At 33.9% G+C, this 19,821-nt stretch overlaps 1 long non-coding RNA gene across 10 annotated transcripts in view; it reads left to right on the plus strand.

The window, feature by feature from the left end:
- The window catches only part of LOC149490469 (uncharacterized), a 186,355-nt gene that overhangs the window by 13,317 nt on the left and 153,217 nt on the right, over positions 1–19,821 (plus strand). For 6 of the 10 annotated variants that reach the window (XR_016316846.1, XR_016316845.1, XR_016316848.1 and 3 more), the window contains exon 2: positions 3,994–4,144. This is a non-coding gene — a long non-coding RNA (uncharacterized LOC149490469). The remainder of the gene's footprint in view (positions 1–3,993; positions 4,145–19,821) is intronic. The other 4 variants (XR_016316850.1, XR_016316849.1, XR_016316851.1 and 1 more) reach the window with 1 other exon arrangement.

Consider the following 19,821-nt stretch of genomic DNA (forward strand, 5'->3'; position numbering starts at 1 on the left):
CTTATCTCTTGAAGCTAAGTGGAGCTTATTAGTAAATTCAAGTTCATAAACATACCTTATAAATTTGCATTTTAACTATAATAAGATATTCAGTAGTTTCATGGTACGCATTTGTAACTCAAGTAGCTTAGACTAACTCCTAATTAAAAATGAAGTAGTCTATAAACGGATTCCACATATGAATTAGTATAGATCACGTCTAATTCTCGCGTCCTAAGGGAGCCGTCTGTTGGCCATTGTGGTGGTCGCATGGATGCCGATGACCATTTCGGTTGCACGCCTGCGCTACGAGGTTCGCAATCAAATAAATATTTCGGCACAATTAAGAAAACCCCAGAGTGTAGCACTCGTGACATCGAGGAAACGATAATCTATGGAGTATCCCTTGATTAGATTTTAACTAAACTGAGTTTTGCAGTTAAAAGGATATGAAAATATTTTGAATAATATTTCAAGCTATATTTGTATGTAAAGACAGTAAAAAAACCTGAAAATTGTTAGAAATAATTTGCATTGATATAGCATGCTGTAAACGGGTAAACATAAAGAAACGCTACAAATTGTTACGCATTTATATCATTTTTAAAAATTATGTTTGTAGTTTTTACATATTATAAAATTTAATATTATTATTATGTACAGAAGGAACTGAATAAATCTTGAAAATATAAGAAATTTTTAGTTTAAAATGACAGTTGGTGTAAAAAGTTATTATGTTATCTTTAAGAAAACTACTTACATATAAACTACACACGACATACTTGTAAAGCAATTTCTATGAATAATAATTAATTAATTTACAGTAAAATGAAGCCCTTGTTCATAAATTTATAGAAAAATTTGTAGAAAAATGAGTGGGGCGCCAAGAGTCGTCTCTACGTATGGCTGTGTGCTTGCATTTCGCTCTGCCCACATCCGCTGAAGTATTTTGTTTATTGCTAATGCGATTTTATTTTTTATTGTTTTTTATTTATCTTTATTCAGCGATTGCGGTTTATTGTATTAAAATAAATAAGAATTCTTGACTTTTTAATTTTATTCTTGAGAGAGTACAAGACAACGCCGCGAGGAGAGAAAGAAATAAATTTTAATAAGCGTTTCTTTTTTAAGGCGTGATTCTTCAGTTAAAAGCGATTTATTTTTTATATAAGCTTGAAGATAACCCGTATTCATTAGAGATCGGCTGGAAAGGTACAAAATAAAAACAAAACGTGGGCAAGTTGGTATTGTCGCTGAGTTATTGTCGTTAATCAACCCCACTCCCTACGCGGTGATTGGTTCTACGTTCTCTCTCAGTGCCCATTGTTGTCTAATTAGCATTTTGTTTAATTATAACGGCCATTTTTATTAAGTATTCCATAACAGAGCCGCGCTATGATACTTTTAAGTATTTGCGATGATAACAATTGTTCCAATGTAACAACTTTTTCCTTATGTTTGCAGTAAAAACGCTTACTGGCAATGATATAGAAATATGTGTCATAAGCGAGTTGCTATTTATTTATGTTACTATGTGAGTCGTGCGTGCTCAATTCATTTGAATTCAATGAGCGATCACAGGTAGGTTATTACTTGGGACGCTTACAAACGTGTATCTATGTTGTAGCATCAATTTCCCATATTAGGTGAGTAATAAACTTATTTATATCTCATAATATGTCGCCTGGGTTAACCACATTTGCAATGTTGACTGTAATTTACCTAATATGTATAACGAAATATTGAAGATCTCTTTAGACTATCGAAACCAAACAAGCGACTAATCATGTCGAAGATAGCGGAAGTACATAAATTATGTTTATCGATCGATCATCACCGGACTATAGTGACGTAGACACGAGATTTACTGCCTTCACTGTCAGCGCCGTAAACTAGATCTCCATAAAAAGGAACATTTCCTATTTAAAATTTATATCAAAGACAATGGTTGACAAAAACTCGGCGCCCGCTCGCGATGCCAACGGGCCGAGCTCCACGGCGCCAACTGCCAAATCTCTATCGGCCTCGCGTAAATTACGCCTTTTTACCTGAATTCCTGTTTTGACATATTTAAGGCATTAGTAATAATTATGAGTGCTGCGCTCACTGGGTAAGTGTGCGTCAGTAAGTTTTGACACTATCTTAATGACGAGCTTCGAGTGACAATAAATATTGAAACGTTATCGGTCCCTATTCAAGCTCATGTCACTCGAGCTAGTATTCTAAAATAGACCTCCGGAATTGGTGCTTCTGCTAGGTCTAATCTTGGAAACGTATTGAATGATTACATTACGGAATAAATTCAAGAGAAATATTCACCGAGATGGTACAGTTAGTTGATTGAACGTAGGTGATCGGAAATATTGGGGTGAACGCGAAGGTCAAAAGGGGTCGCGCACATCTGCTGCAGTTGTCCTCCTACGCAGCGCAGTTATATTAACAAGTTGAATAGTTTTAATTGTAACGCGATATACACCTATTTGTCAGTGTCAATTCCAAAGTTTATTTCTCACTTCTTCTAATTGCATTATTTGAAAGTTTTCTTTACTTACTTATCAATTTTCAAATTACCTACTCTACAAATTCGAAAATTGTGGGACAGGTGTTATTACGACTGATGTGATAAAAAAGCATTCAGCGTACGGCATAATTAATATGCCGCGCATTGAACATTGCGGTAGCTGCGAAAAAACGAATAAAAAATATAACAAAATATCCGCTATCCGAAAAACCGATCGTGTGTTTCGGGTGGTATGAATAAATCAGATATAGCGACGCAACTGGCGTAGGCGCCTGGGGAGCGAGCGGAAAAACTCTCCCAGCCGAGGTATAAAACCTTTTCAAAGAGTCAACTGAAAGAGTCACGCGTAAATATTATGGGTTTACGATGTCTCATTCAGTCATTAGGGCACCTTTTGTTTATAACCGTTCGTAGAGTTGACACGGCCAGATAACATCGCTCTCAGATACTCGCCACATTATTTATGTGAATTTTTCAAAATTGATACTATTGGGTTGAAACAAAACTAGCATAATTTATTGCGAGTGTAGTGAACAGGGATATGTAATAAAGATAACTTGGACTTCCTTTCAAAAGAAATACTTTTAGCTAGTAATACGTGTCAGACACATATATCATTTACGTATAATAGGACACATTAATTTTATTTCTTATTAATTAAATTTTAGTAAAATAACTTTGACTTTACCTTCGTGCATAATCATTATTTCATTTAGATTTATTTGTAGGTAATATAAGATCCAGTTACGCTTGTAGATGAATTAATAAATATCAGCTGTAGATACAATTTTTTTCAACATTGTGCCTAAGTTTGGTTTGACTATCATACGCTTTTATCGGATTGGGAGCTTGAAAAATTGAATTATAAAACTAAACATCCGAAAGCTATAGACCATCATCGGAAATAAAATTTATACCCCTTAATAGGCTTTAGACAAGGGTGGATGAAATACGGTTAATGATAAATCCACAAATGAGATTTGCTGGACGTCTGGCCACTCAAATGCCATTGTTATTGGACACTCACCTTATATTTAAGCAGCTATATTAAACGTAGGGATGTTCACTTTTCTGAATTACCTTTATTTGTATTGCTGTAGTAGGTTGATCGTGTTAGGTATATGAAATATTTTCTTTATACCAATAGTATCTTACTTTTTTATGTGTGCGAAATTTAAGTGTCTTCAAAAGTGTTGGAAAGTGAAAAATGAGTTTGTACTTTAATTTATTTTCATAGATAGGTAGATTCTAATATTTTGATATGGTCACCTAGTTATGTCGTTTCTTGATTAGACGCCGTAGACTTGAGATAAGATTATTTTGAGGACTATTTATGAATTCTGGTCTTTAGTGAGTTTCGAATACACAGATGGATATCATCTCTCGTATATTTGATTTCGTCGACAAATGCCTACAACTTTTTTCCCTTTTGGCATAAAGCAACAATTAGATCATCCTGTAAATCATAGATAGTGTAGGTGGTGATGTTACAGATGGACGCGGGTCAGCAGCTGCGCGGTAATTAAGAGGTGGCTGGAAGTGGCATGCGCCGGCGCACAATGCGGTTCAATTGAATGAGAATAATCTTTGCACCCACGCTTCCTTTGTGCGTGGGTGGACCGCTGACCATTCGGTACGTGATCGGTAAGTAACTCTACTTTGTTAAACGTGTTGTTGAGTATTTTTCGGATCATTTAAGTGATTTTTGGTACATCACAAATACACATTTTATAGATATCGTAGACAGCGTCAATATTTTTCATATTACATATATGTAGGATCGGGGCCAAATGAAAAACACTTTGAACTTCTTGAGATTTATTTTCGGACCACAATCTTAATTTTTAGAAAACATCTTACAGAGAAACAGCCGTCTTCACCCACGATCCCAATGAAAAGAGAAAGATCATTCCTCATTCGCTCTCTACTTCACATTCACATTCACTCATTGATTCGCTCATAGTCTATCGTTCTTCCATTCTAATCATCGTTCAGAAAGTAATCTTACACGTTCAGAAACATCAATTAATCATACATCTCACCTCATCATCCCACATATACCTATTTTGAAAATAGGTATATTTTGTTTTGATGCAATCTTTTAGTTTTCCAAATGTTGCTCCTATCATTAATATCAGTTTGGGTAGCAAACTAGAAGCAAAGAAAAAATGCTATAATTGCTCTAGAATTAAGAAAAAATAACATAACTTAATTTTGCTTTGATAAAGTTACTTACAGCAGCTTACAGCACTATTTCATAAGGCTTATCGGTAAAATTTAAAACTAAATAATATTTGGAAAGTAGAGCATCTTTCCAATATAATGCTTCATGTACACAAAGCAAATTATTATTGTAAAATTGCCTTAATAATAAATTGGTGGCCGTTTCTAATGGCAGTGGGGTAAGCATCGGGATGACCCGCACTAGTCATAACGTCCTTCAAACACAATGACACTCTCTCTATGATTTATGTCTTAATAGAACATTCCGTTATGGGCTTTTATGACATTTCTCTTTGTCATAATTCAGGTAATAAACATTTTATTTTATGTACGGAAATAATTTTGCAGAGACGTTTTGTCTGTATTGCTCTGTTAAATTAGGAGTTTGATTTGATGATATCATTTTTATCAACGCCTTTGCTCAAGTTTAAAACTAGATGAGAATGTATTGTAGTCATAATGTTTCATTTGGTGACAACTCTACATATATAAAATTGTTTTTAATTTTAAACATTATGAGGCCACTGCAGTGTTAGTATCACAAATGTTCGTATGACCTAATTATTAATAATAATTGATTATACGCTTATTTTAAAGTCACCAGTAACATAATTAAGTATATTTTCTGTAGGTACTGATAACAATTTGCATCATCGATATTTTGAGATGTAACCGCATCTTCTTTATTCATAGTTTCAATATAAAGCTAGAATGCAATATATTTCTTTACCGCATATAAAGTAAGACGTATTCTCAATAAAAACAATAGCAGGTAGGCACAACAGCGGTGCATTATGTCATGGATGATGGAACGTCGCAACCATTGTCAATACGAGTTGTAAAGAAAACTAATAGACCGGGAGATACTGACACAAAATTTCGAGTCATTTGTAACAGGATGGCGGTTCTACAGGGGTCTTAGTACGCAATGATAAAAAGAAAAATGATGGTGTGATCGCTGGTATCGGTGGTTTAGTCGTGTGGACGTTAGCCGAACTCGTCGGAAAAATAGCGAAAGTCAAACGATTTGTAACACAAAAATTTTAGTATTTACCGATAGCCCATAAAAAAGAAGTAGGCGGTAGTGTCATGCCATACTTTTCCGGTGTGACTTACAGCCCGCCATACCGACGCGAATATGTTGATTTAAATAAAACAATTATTCAACCATTTGTACCAGGCTAACTTTTGCACAGGTAACCATCGTCGTGCAGCCATTTACGAAAATCGCCATGCCATACTTTTCGGACGATTCCAAATGGTCGCCATACCGCCGAAAATCTGCAAAAAAAATTTATTTCGCCAAACTTTTTGTACCAGTATTGCATTTGGATTTTTGGAGAGTATTTGATAAAATGTGACCATTATTATATTTGCCATACTTTTAGTAGGGGGAAAAAGTGCTGTCATACTTGAAAAATTAATTTAGTATTAATTTATATAAGTGAAGATTTCCAACACCTAGATCTTTGAAATTTTGTATTTATATTCTTTGATCCTCAAACTTCCAGGAAAAATAAGTGCCATACTGTTACAAATCGTTTGACTTTCGCTATTTTCCGACGAGTTCAACTAACGCCCACGCGACTAAGCCGCCGGTACCAGCGTTCACACCATCATTTTTCTTTTTGTCATTGCGTACTAAGAACCCTGTAGAACCGCCATCCTGTTACAAATGACTCGAAATTTTGTGTCAGTATCTCCCGGTCTATAATAGAGATTTCCTTCCTACAACGTTACGACTGTTTTACCGTTTTATGCGATATCAGCGGTGCGCAACCTTTGCTTTCATGTTTTTTGTATAAAATAAACTTCACAGTGGTATGTTCTCGTATAACAAATTGCTTAGGTAGGTTTGAAAAGGAATATTAATTCTCACAGGTTTTTAAATGGTAAAAGATACGCAATTAAAAAAAATCTATCAATTAAAATGAATCACGAACAAGACAATAATATGTAATGCTTTTAGTATCTACATAACTGCAACCTTCTGTAATATAAATCGGGGCCATATGCATTACAGTAATTTTGTAGTTCTCGTGAAATATTCTTCCTGTGTTACACGAGCTCCTTTAATTAAGGGCAATTAATATAGATTAAAAGATACCCATAAGCTTTAAAAGGCTGATGAAATTACGTTAATCTAAAATTCGAATATTAAAAAAATATATTGAAAAAAAATGTGTTGAACGCCTGAAACCGCCGTAGGCGTATGGGGTTGTCGTCGAACTATTGATATCAATACGAGGGAGGACTTTAATATTACAGTTATTTATTGTAAATCGTTTTCCTTCCCCATTGTGATAAAATAATGCTGGTCGTGAACGATTCCTATCTGTCTTACCTGTTGAGATTGAAATCATATCTAATATTAGTATATTGCGGAGGCTATGTGGTTGATATAGAAAAATTATTGTTACAAATTGCAATGTTTTTTATGTAGGTATCTTTTTTTCAATTAAATTTTATAAAAGGTACGTAAAACCAACTTTAGAATAGGTATCATTATTGTACAATTTATTCGGTGCACTGTTTTAAGTTTGTAAAGATATTAATTCAATTTACACAAATTCAATATATTATTGAATTTGTGTAAATTGCACTACAGTTCTTTTACAATCTTATAAAAATTAAACGGATATACTGTACTAATAAATTTTCATATTCAAATATTGTAGCGACGTATAGAGACAGTGAACAGACGTTGAAAGCGATAATACAAACGTTAGGGGACGATGTTTGTCCGCTGCGGTATGAATAAAGATATTCCCGTTATTTGTAGTACAGATGTCATGTAATTTCATTGTGTCGCAAAATATTTAGTGTAAACAAACGGGGAGATTCCGCGGGGACTTGATAAAATCTCCCAGTTCCGATGCATTTCACGTATCCACCGCCTAATAAAGGTATTTTATAGAGTCACAAAAGATTTTCCTTAGTAATGATGGAATTATTCCCAATATTGTGGCAATATAAAAGAGATTAGCCGCTTTCAACGCGAAATAATATTTAAGCAATAAAAATAGGGGAGTATGTCATCTTTGCATTACTTTAATAATTAATATTATTTGCTCTCTATAGGAAACGCAATTTATAGTTTCTGTTCAATGTCAAAGCGAGGTTTATGAAATAAAAATATAATAAAGAATATATTTTTATAAGCTAACTTTTATTTAAAAAATCATATTTGAATATTACCATTTTACTGAAAGGATTTTAAAGTTCAGTGTAGATTGTTTAAATTTTCAACTAATTAACATTGCAATAAAATTTGTTGCCTTTGTATTTGGAATTTATGTATGTTGGGTAATGCAAAAGATCGTTATCTACTCGATAAAAAGTTATTCATGCGCTCATTTTTATAAAACAGTTATTTGTAAAATCTCCAAGTCGTTCTTTAAAAAATCATTGAACATCGGCACGTTATCGTAATAAAATCATGTCAGTCATAGGGAATCGCAACAAACCCGATGAACATGAGCCCTCCATTAAATGATAATCCCTCCAATTTATCGACAGAGCAAAAAATATACAGCATTGTGTCGCGAGTTGTCGAACATGAAAATTATTTTATATAAACACATTGAATATTCTCGGGTCGCGACCTCCCCGCCGCTGGCAGATTATTCCCGATCTTCCCTTGTTGTCATCCCTTGACATATTTTTTAAAATGGGGCGACCGGTAATGGAATAATAATTTACTGGAATTTACTTTTCGGTCATCGTTGAATCAAAACCTAAAGGGGTGTGAACATATCGCTCGTTGTTAGACGTTTCTCATTGTCCTGAAATCGACCAATACTGTGTAATCAACGGCCGAACGGAATGAAATGGAGTTCCTCACTTATTTGTCGCATGTTTGACAGCAATAACAGGGTTCACCACGCATTAGAGTCACCATATGTCGGTCATATCAAATTTATTTCTATTATTTTATTGGATTGCCCGCCGATGATTGCCTTCATTACCTTTATTGATTGTCACAGAGAATTCAAATTTATGGTCACCGATAGCTAGATGACCATAACGAAGTGTATAAAGTAATAAAAGTAATAAATTGGATGCACGCTATCGTTCAATTTTACATTTACTATTCTGCATGTATTTAATAGAATACGTATTGAAAATAATATACTAATAAAAATGTAAAAAGTAGTTCCATTCGAAATGCGGTGATTAGTGATGTATGTAACTGTATTAAAAGCAGCGGGACAATAGCAGTATCAGTGGAATGGGCTTAGAATCATCCATTTAAATAGCGATTTTAAATAAATACTGCGCAGATAATAGGAACAATGTAATATTTTGTCAACTGCCGACTCCGGCCCGCGGAGAGTGCACAACTGCGTGAAGCGGAAAATCCTCGGGACATTCGAGGACATTTTTTGTGGGTTAATATCCGCACGACATTGTCAACCGGCTATTTAATACATCATGTAACACAATACTTTAAATACGACTAGATTTGTGCAAAATTTGAAATTATTACGCTCTGTGAATCTCTATTAATCTACGAGATTAATGTGTCCCTTTGGTGACATCTCATTTTAAGTTAATCTTTGGTATTTACATTTTTTTGTAAAGTACCTGGAAAAGACTTTGAAATGAAGTAATAGATTGCGTATCATTGTTTTTATAGAGCTTGTCCATAGAGAAATAGTATACCTGCCAGTTAATATTTGATATGCGATATGTAATGCTCATTGCTCTACATGGTAAATATGAATTCAAATTAAAGGTAAATTCTTACGAAATGCTTAGAAAAACAATGTCTAAATTTATATCAATTCACATTTGAATTAAACATTCCTATCATTAGATAAAAATGTTGGTATCATAAAATTTAAATAAAAATCAAAGGCAACTTAATAGGTGCACCATTCACTGATTTAATTTTACAAAACTCATAAAACGTTCAACCCTCTCGCATTTGCGGCATCAAACTCAATGGCTTTTCTGAACTCCGACGCCAGTAATTCACTATTGAGCCGCAATAAAACAAGATATGACAAAAATATCGGGTTTCATAAAGCTTTGGTTTCGTGACATATAATATTATATTTAAGCCATATTACTATTATGCTTTTTGTTTGTCACCGCTCGGAGTTGGAGCCTTATGTCGTCATATGCATCGATTCACATTAGGTGATTTTTTTTAAGAAGATATGAAAATTTTAATATTGGTTGATAATATTGCACAGGATTTTTTAAAGATACCAATGGTCTGGAAATTCTAACCTTTATATTATATGAAGTATATAATTTATATTATATAATAAGTATATATATATTAAATAACTTTCAGAATGACAGTTTATTATTTCCTTTAAAACATTTCTATATATATTTTTCAATTCAATTAAAATCTAAATTTTATTTTATACCTGCAAAAAATTAAATACAGAAAAAAAATCGCGGTGTGTAAATGGATTCATGTTTTTAATTGGATCTGAGAAAATATTGTTGAAGAGAGCTTTGCTTCAATGGAAAGGAAATAATTCAACAATTAAGTATAAGAATTAGTGCCCTTGACAATGGCGACAACTTTTTATGGATGAATAAAGTATGGATGTATGAAAGAAATCGTTTACATAGGGGTCTCATATAATATGGCTTTATTATTCATAATTTTTGCTTTTATGTGGTACATAATTTTTGTTCTTGTCCATTACAAAACAAAACTTTCAATCATACCCAACGAGACTCATATTTCTCTTGATTGTTATCTTAAATGCGTTCAGTTCGGTCCATTTAATTAAATAAATAAATATATTTAAAGCCACATAGAAATTAAGTAACAATTTAAGTTACGTCATTACAATTAAATAATTCGCGTTCGATTAAGTGTAGCTGATAAATTTTCATTACTTCTTTAATTTCGTGAAAAGGAAAATGTGTCGTTAAATTAAATTTAAATTTACTACTTTTTTATACATACTTTTGGAAAGAACATATCCGGTAATGAAAATTTTCAGGTTACACTAAAGTTTTACGATACGATATTTTATATGGAAGTACTTATTGAGTTTAAAGCGTAATACAATGTAGGTTTGATAGTTAGACATAAACGAATAAAATACGAACAAAAATATATTTTTTCATTTCATCTAAAGACTTTATTTTTTGTTTTGTAAACGATATTTATGTAGAGAAAGTTGTTGCGTATAATTGTGAAATTTTATTTTTAGAAAAGGGCATCACGGGGGTATTCATGGTTTCAAAATTAAACAAACAATACAAGCTTTAATTTGCTCAAACCAAATAATGGATTCTGATGGAATTACTGGAAATTAGAATTATACTAGATAGTTACATACGTACTTTTAAATTGCGTAGGTATCTGGTATAGGTACATAAACCTCTCCAAACAGTTTTCAGCGAGCGTGCAGAAATAGAGATACCTGATAATAGTATTGCATGAGACAGATGTATTTCTTACGTGTTTTCACTTTTTTATTTGAGGTGATCAGCCGCCTGTGTTCTACCAACTTTTTTATGTCCACTCCAGAGTTCGCACCTAGGACCTCTTCGTTATCCGATGCTTGACGATGTTGTTTCGGGCCAAAACATGCTCAATTCACACCTATATAAGAATCAATACCTTGGAACAAGTTATATTAATTGTATCTTTAAAGGCTGATAAATTTCAGTATCATTATTAAATAATAAATTGCTATGAAAGTCTGTCAATGCAATTTATCAGCGATCGTTAGTTAAGGTGATGAATTAATTTTTCTAACATTTACGGCCCTTTTCAAACCTTCGTAATTTTTATATTATTAAAGTTGTCGTGATGAAAATTCTTGACAAGAAAGTTCAATAGTAACACAATACGTCTACCGTTTTAGAAACATGATTCCATGATATTTTCTCGATAGAAAAAAAATACAAAGTTATCATTGTTATTTTTTTTTAATCTCTGGCATCTTCAAAATAACAAACGTAAAGTTACGACTTTTTGGATATTAACTATAAAATATACAACCTATACGTCTACCGTGTTAGAATTTTGAAATATGCGATGGTTTTGAAATAAACAAGAAATACTTGAAATTAGCGCGCGACCAGTCAATATAGCGAGAGCCGCCCTGTACCTTCCTACCCCGATCGCTGCACGAGTCATTCCCGCTACGGCCGTCACACGGGGAACTTGTGTCGCTCGCGCAATCGTAAAAAAGGGTGACAACACGTTAAGACAAAATGAGACAAATGGGGACAATAAAGAAAATAAGAAGAAGAAACATAAAGGTTGGAGGAAAAAGAATGCTTACAATTGGAACAAATTAATGAAGTAAGTTGGTTTTATTTTAAATTTGATGATAATTGTATTATAGACGATGTTTGATATGTACCCCTGTTTTAAGTACATAACGAATGTGTAAGATTTTTTCATTTATAGCATAAATAATCTGTTCAGAAATCCGGAATCCAGAAGGAAAATAAACCCACTGATTGTTCACAATGTGAATCCACTCTTTCGTAAGTACCTTTATTCAGTCAAAAATGTATGTTATCAAAGCTCTACTGGTTTTATCGCATGATTCCATTTTTAGCAAAAAGCAACAAAGTGCAAAGAAATAAAAAATCATGGTGAACTTAGTGGAAGTATGGTGGACATAATATGGAACAGGAGCTCATTGGAGTAGTATTATATTTAAAAAAATACGAAAAAATTTCAAGAATTACATTTCTTAGTAGGTGGTAGATAAGTATGTTGTATAAAGAATTTGATGTTGATATTTATTTCATTTATACTTACTACACCTGTGCGGGAAATTGCTTAGTACTAAAACAGGTTTATATTCATATTTACATAGTAATGTGAGTTTTCATTTCGAATAATTTTGTGTAAGTATATTAAATTGAGTTCCTGGGTGATCTGGAAACACAATTGGGCCCGGAAGATGGCGCTGCAGTCACTCCTCCTAATCACATGAACCGATTTGGATGAATATTTGTGTGCACATTTCATTGTTGTGGGATGATTGGTTGATTCGTTTTCACATTAGCTAATATTATGTATTTTTGTTGTAAACTTAATTTAATGTTTATAATACATTATTATTGGTATAAATAAGCCAGTGTTCATCTCACATTGCTGTACCTGCCTACCTACCCTACCAGGGCCTAACTTTGTTCTGGCTATTTTATTTTGATTATTTGTAATGAATAATTACAATAGGCATGACGACAGTATCCATAAATGATCGAATTAGTGTTTTTAAGGGAAAATGCATAATAAATAAATTAAAAATAGTGACTTAGAAATATTAAAAACATTAAGATTAATGAGATTATCAATAAAATAAAACATTGAAATTCTGCAGTCGGCCATATTGACTGAAACACGCGTGACGTCACGTCTTTGTAAACAACTTCGCGTCAGGTGTATTTTGTTGTTATGAATATGTTAAGAATACGCATTTTTATTTATTTTATATAGTTTCACGTATGCTTTATCGACTCAGAACAGAAATATAATTGCGAATTCACGAATATGTGGTTCGGGTTTCTCTGCGTCAAATTTATACAATCATTATTCCTTTCATATTATTTTCTCGCTTTAAACAATTACTAACACTTTTTTTGGGTATTATTTTTATGTAGATTTACATTGCAATACTGCACACCACTTATAAACTTTGAAATAAGATTCTATAACACTTAATAATTAAATATTATTACGTATTTACGTAAGAGTGACGTCACGCCTACGCCATGACACCTGTGAGCTGTTTTGGCACAGTTAATAAATATTTATTGAAAAATGGCTTTTATCTTCGTTAAATTTAAGTTTATTAGCGAAATATAGGGTTTTTCTTGTTTAATAAACGTATACACACATTATGGAAGAGGTTTTGAAAATCTTTCGTCATGCCTATTATAATAGAGTGCAAAAAATAAATACATGCGTCAATATATTTTGTGTTTTTTTTTAAACAATTTTTTTATTTAAAAAAATATCATCCCGACCGCGGCTTTGCCCGCGTGGAATTAGGTTATATCGTGAATCCTGTTTTTTCCCACAGAAGTGTTCAGTTCGGATTAAAAGTATCCTATGTGTAAATCCAGGCAATTAGCTATATTTTATCAAAATTGGTAATGTAGTCTTGACGTGATTAAGTAACAACTAACAAAAAAATATACAAATTAACATCCAAAGTTTCGCATCAGTTTTAGGTACTGTATTAGTGATATCTTCCACTCTTGACTTTGACTGAGAAGAATTAGGGTTTTATAAACCCTAATTCTTCTTTCAGAAATAGTACCTTTCATTTCTGGGCATGATGTAATATCTACGTCAGCATCAAATTCTATCTAAATCAATTCAGTAGTCCGCGTTATTGAGTACCATTTCATTTTTTCAGAGTAAAAATATTTTTTGTTATTCTAAAGATTATTTATAACCTGTATTATTTTGTAATAAAGTAAACATTACGAAATAATAATAATTATTAATAATGTCTAAGTAGTTGTTAAAAAGAAGATTATTTGTTTATAAGCAAGAAAATAAAATAAAACCAATAAATCAACAATTAAATAAATGTATAACAATATTATAACTGTATGACGACTCCATACATGTTTGTCCCGAGTCGGCCAGCCGCAGCGCGGCGAGTTTGCAAGAATGACTTCGCGCACACCCGCTTTCGCGATAGCGAGCTATTAGACTCCGCCCGCCAAGCAGTGGATTTTTTTTTGTGTATCGTCTTAATTATCGGGATCGAAATGAAAAGGGCAATCTATTGGAGGGCAATTAAATTCTCGCATGCCTCAGTCACTTATGTCAAAGCGGAGATATTGCAGTGGCTTGTTAGTTAGCTTCTTACAACTTGTTATAACGTTGTTGTAAACACGCGTGACGGCCCGGTATCACGTCATCGCGCACGCGATTCTCCCGCCCAATGAATGCATCCTACCTATAATAATAAATCTGCCATCTGACTCTCACTCACCAACATAATTTTACAACTTAAATGCTGTGGCTTGTCCATACAAGCGGTGATATCTTTATTCACATTGTGCACTTAGTGATTAAATCATCAGCCCTGCAATCCATCTCTGATTATAGGTTATGAATAATTAACTGTACACAAGATGGCATGATAATGAATCGTTATTACTATATGTTTTTTATCGTGTAATTTATGTGTGTGGGCCGGCTCAATATAATATACCTCTGCATCAAGAGCTGCAATTATTTTATAAACTGTAGATAATGTACAAACTACAAAGCAATGTCTTTCTTTTATATATGTCACGGCTAAAGGTAGGTGAGAACATAAACTTAAGATTAGCCGGCTAAACTTAGGTTTATTTTCGACGAGGTGTTAATGTTAGTTTGTTCTATCTTTAGCCGGCTAAACTTAAGTGTAACCGCAGGCCCGTGGCTAAAAATGTCGGGGTGGGTAGATTTGGTTAGCGCCGGGCCGGTGGAGGGCTTGAGGGGCCCGCACAGTGCCAGAAAACACTCGCCCTGTTCCTTACATGTATTATAGTAACCAAATCTACCCACCCCGACTCAGGGCAGAAAGCTGGTGGCTAGGTTAGGTTAGGTTAGAACTCTTAAGACCCGCACGAGCCGAGCGAGCGCAGCGAGCGTGCTGCGGCAGCAGCCGGCGAAGTGCCAGAAAACACTCGCCCTGTTCCTTACATGTATTATAGTAACCAAATCTACCCACCCCGACATTTTTAGCCACGGGCCTGCGGTTACACTTAAGTTTAGCCGGCTAAAGATAGAACAAACTAACATTAACACCTCGTCGAAAATAAACCTAAGTTTAGCCGGCTAATCTTAAGTTTATGTTCTCACCTACCTTTAGCCGTAACATATACATACAACATTTCAAATAAACTATGTATTTACCTATATTTATGTTAAGAGTAGTACCACATTCTTTTTCTCAAAAGAATCATAGATCTAAGACCTAAGTACAATATGTGATAACTTTTAATGGCACCCATTAAACCATATTATACAAATCAAATTTTAGGGAGAATGGAGATAAGTATGAGCACCAATAAGTAATATTAGTGACAAATGTCCTGTGATCAGTCCATACGAAGTCAATGTAGGTGAAGTTGCGTGCAGAGGCTGCGTGCGGCGGGCACATTCGCCTCCGCGCCTCACATCGCCACCCTAATTAATATAAGATCTCAATTAAATTGCGACACATAACGAGGACGGAATTTTTATTTAAATAACTACACTGTACCCGGCATCTTTAACATAATACACGCTTACATAGAACAGGTGCAATTTAGAAAACGGCAGCATACCTAGTCTTTTTATATAATGACAAAACGCGCATAATTAGCAATGATAAATAATACAAAAATAATTCGCCTTAAACATGTCGTTTATAGAAAATGTTAAATGTGAAAAAATAATTACTTAATGGATTTTTTAAATTTCTTACGGTTTTGCAAATTATGAGAGAGATCTTTATCAAATTGTTGTCGATACACATACATTTCCTACTACCGGGTGGGCTATAAATTATTCCAGTTTAGTAAAGGCCTTGCAACTTGAGATAAAGATTATCAATATTAAAATAGTGTCTGGTGTAAAAGGTCCGTGTTTATTGTTATTCTCTCAAAGCATTTTATCGTTTAATTCTTGCTTTCATTCCTCCAATGTTGTTGACATCTCTATAGAAGCCCACATAATAGAGTCGAAGTTGATAATTAAGAAATAAATACCTACAGATATTTCTGTAAAAATCTATTTCTGTACTAATCAATAAATTTTTTCATTATGAGTTGTCTTCATTGTTCAAACTGTTGGCATACTAAAATTCTGAAAAGTTTATTCACTTTGATGAATATTCTAATTTTTCACTTCGCTCTATTTCATATTTTTTGTTGTATGTTTTACAGAATACCTATTAAACTTCATACGATATACTGATAAACAGTAGCATCGATATTCATTGTTTATAATATATGTGTGTAAGTGTAAGTGAAATAATTACCATGAAAGTTTCGAACTAGTAATTCTGCATAAATAATTTACACTGATTTATAGTGAGCTTTAACTACACCCCTTTAAACTGGCCGACAGGATACAAAGCACTTAGTCACCAGACTCTGAAATTCTTTAGATTATGATACCTCATTCGATATAAAAACGAACATAACACATTAATTTCCAACGCCGCTTAATTGACATTCGTTTATTATGACTAAACAAATAAAGTATCTGAAGTTGAAGTTATAAATGGCCACTTTTTCCTTTAATGGTATCCAAAGTTACTATATTCGGGATATAAGGTCTTGACCAAGTTTTGAATCGTAATATTTTGGGTTCAGATTACCGTGCTGATAAAACTTCATCTCACCTTTTACCAGTGCCGAACTTAAAGTGAGAATATTATTGTTATTATTCTACTCGAGGTTGATTCATTGATGACATTTGTATCAATTACCTACATATATTACATACATTGCTTAATTATTTTGTTGTTTGCGTAAAGGTAAAATAAATATAATTCGTTTGTTATTCACCAACTTAAATAAAACCATAAAATTTTATTAAGATCATTCCGCATCCAATATCTCGTTAAGTGACATTTATAAAAATTTAAAAATATGTGGTAATAATTTTGATAACTTGATTAATGATCTTTAAAAGTTTATCTTTTGCATCTGCATTTAATTCTGGAAAATATAATGTTTAATTATGCATTCGTAGTAAAACTTTGATTTGATTATTTTCAAATATTTATTGGTTTAATTACGTAGCTAGTTCGACCCTGTGTTGGCAATGGTAAGGCCACACGCGGTCAGAGCGGGCCCGCGGCCGGGGGAGGGACGGTTCATTCATGTTGTTAGACCGACCCGCTCATAACTTAACTTTTAATTTATTCCTTCATAGCTATCCTCGACGCCTTTAGTGTACCTAATTATATGCATAATTTAGAAAATACATAACACGCAGCATGGTGAGAGTTAATTGGATGAAGCTTGTTCTGAATTCTGATATTTTGTACACATTATCAGTTTAATTATCTTTATTGATTTTTTTTATTGGAGTCTGTTAAGGAGTCTGTAAATAAATTACTATATTTATTGAAATTATAACTCAATTGAGCTTCACTTGTATCATAAATAGAATGAATTGAAATATGAAAAAGACAGGAATAGTTAAACCTCAAGTCATTCACATATATCTTATTATCTTTAATCAAAAGATCTAAAACCTGCTCGCTGACTGGTTGTGGTTTTCATTCATATGTTAGACAATAAAGGGGTCCCAAGCTCTAAACTATAATGTGACAATGAAACGCCTACGATTCAGTTTAAAATAATATCGGGTTTCATTCCAATCATCAATCGGGATGGTGTGTGAAAGCCCGATGGTGGATAAATGTTTTTTCTTCTATATTTATGTTTGTCTTTAATTTTTACTTCTTAGCCGCTGTCCATTTAATATTGGACACGGGTCGCGTTAACGATCACTATATAAAATTTTATTTCAACGCAACTCGCGCTTCTCTTTTTCTGTTCGACACGTCGTTGGTTTTACTTTTTATTAATCGTTGCTTTTTGGACAAAATATTAAACCAGTGTTCAACGATAATGCGTATCATTGATGAATATGTTTAATTTAAGACGACGATGAATGCGTACGTATTTATTAACGATAAATCGATAAAATAGCATCGCTCAATATCTTCTATTGTTTTGTTCCAATATCAATAAAAGTCAGCCACAGCTCCGGTTGACCCCTAATCGAGAAAACAATGTAAAGTTGCGATGCAAAATAAAGCGGCGACGAAGGTCGAAAAGATTTGCGCGGTATCTCTGGGGAGCGAGCATTCATGTAGGCAGAGATAGGCGAGCGGCCACCGCGCGCCCGCCGCGCCCGGGCCCTATCGCACACTCTCACATCCAAAACCAGTAAATATATTTATTTAACGATAACAATTTCTCGTTATAATCTATTTAGAATGAAGCACAACAAGTTTTCGAATCAAATGTGTCGCCCATAAAGATGCCGTCCCCGAGCCTCGATCTTCAACTTATTATTTCATTTACGGCGCTCGCATTACGATTACTCCACCATTAAATGATCCTTTGTGTCATCAACATAAGAATTAAAACTGATCGTTACCTTTTATACGACAATGATCGTTTTGAATCTGATCGATTCGGCTCCGCAACTCAAAGGGTTTCATGAACAGATTTGATTAAAAAATGAAATATTTCTTCCATGGAATAAATTAAAGTCTATAATCCAATTCCATCGTCGTATTGTGAGGATCCTACGTATGGACTTTAAGAAGGGAACAGATAGATTGACGTCGTTCGTGGAGTGTGAATGAGAGCAATACGATAAGGGAGGGAGGCGAAGTATGCGGGGCAAGAAGAGGCTTTCGCCGTTGGATAATTCTTTATAGTTTATGAATATGTGAGCTCGTTATCTCTGGGCTGACGTGGCCCAAGACATTCGCGCGTGTACTGATGTGAATGTGAGGGCTCGGAGCACACACGGATATGCGTCTTGTTGCGCTATACTCACTCTAGTGACGATACTAAATAATACATAGGAATCGACAGGCTCGTCTGCAAAGAGCGGGTACACGACCGGATCAACATACGGCATCGACGGCAGATTGAACGATAGTTCCCGAGGAACTGGTTATCGTTATGGGCCGACTGGCGGATGAAATTTATTGGCAGCGCGTTGGAGAAATGTAGCGGGCGGAAGGGCTTGCGATTTTAATTAGGTAATGAATGTCGATCCTGATCTGCATATCGCTTTATAGCTAGATTTATCAGTGTGTTAGCTGTCTAAGTTTGAAAGGTACCTCAGCAAAATACAGAACGCTGTATTATTCTGTTTCAGTAAAGTTGTCGCAATTTGCGTATAAACAGAACTGACTGTAGAGTATTAAAAGAAATGTTTAAAAAGTTTAGCTTATTATAGCATCACGTTTTTTGCTTCTTATAAATAATAGGAAAAAAGATACTTTTGACGGTACATTTCTCTTCGAAATTGACGTTTTTCAGGAACAGTTGGTTTTTAACGTTTTAATTAGGGGCGCACATTACGGCACGCCAGCACGTTCGCCCCTCGCTCTTTGCCTCACATA

This window comes from Colias philodice, chromosome 2, assembly GCF_061535455.1.
Source record: "Colias philodice isolate Cphi_HAF_F1 chromosome 2, ilColPhil1 Martin Lab GWU primary, whole genome shotgun sequence".
Lineage (NCBI taxonomy): Eukaryota > Metazoa > Arthropoda > Insecta > Lepidoptera > Pieridae > Colias > Colias philodice.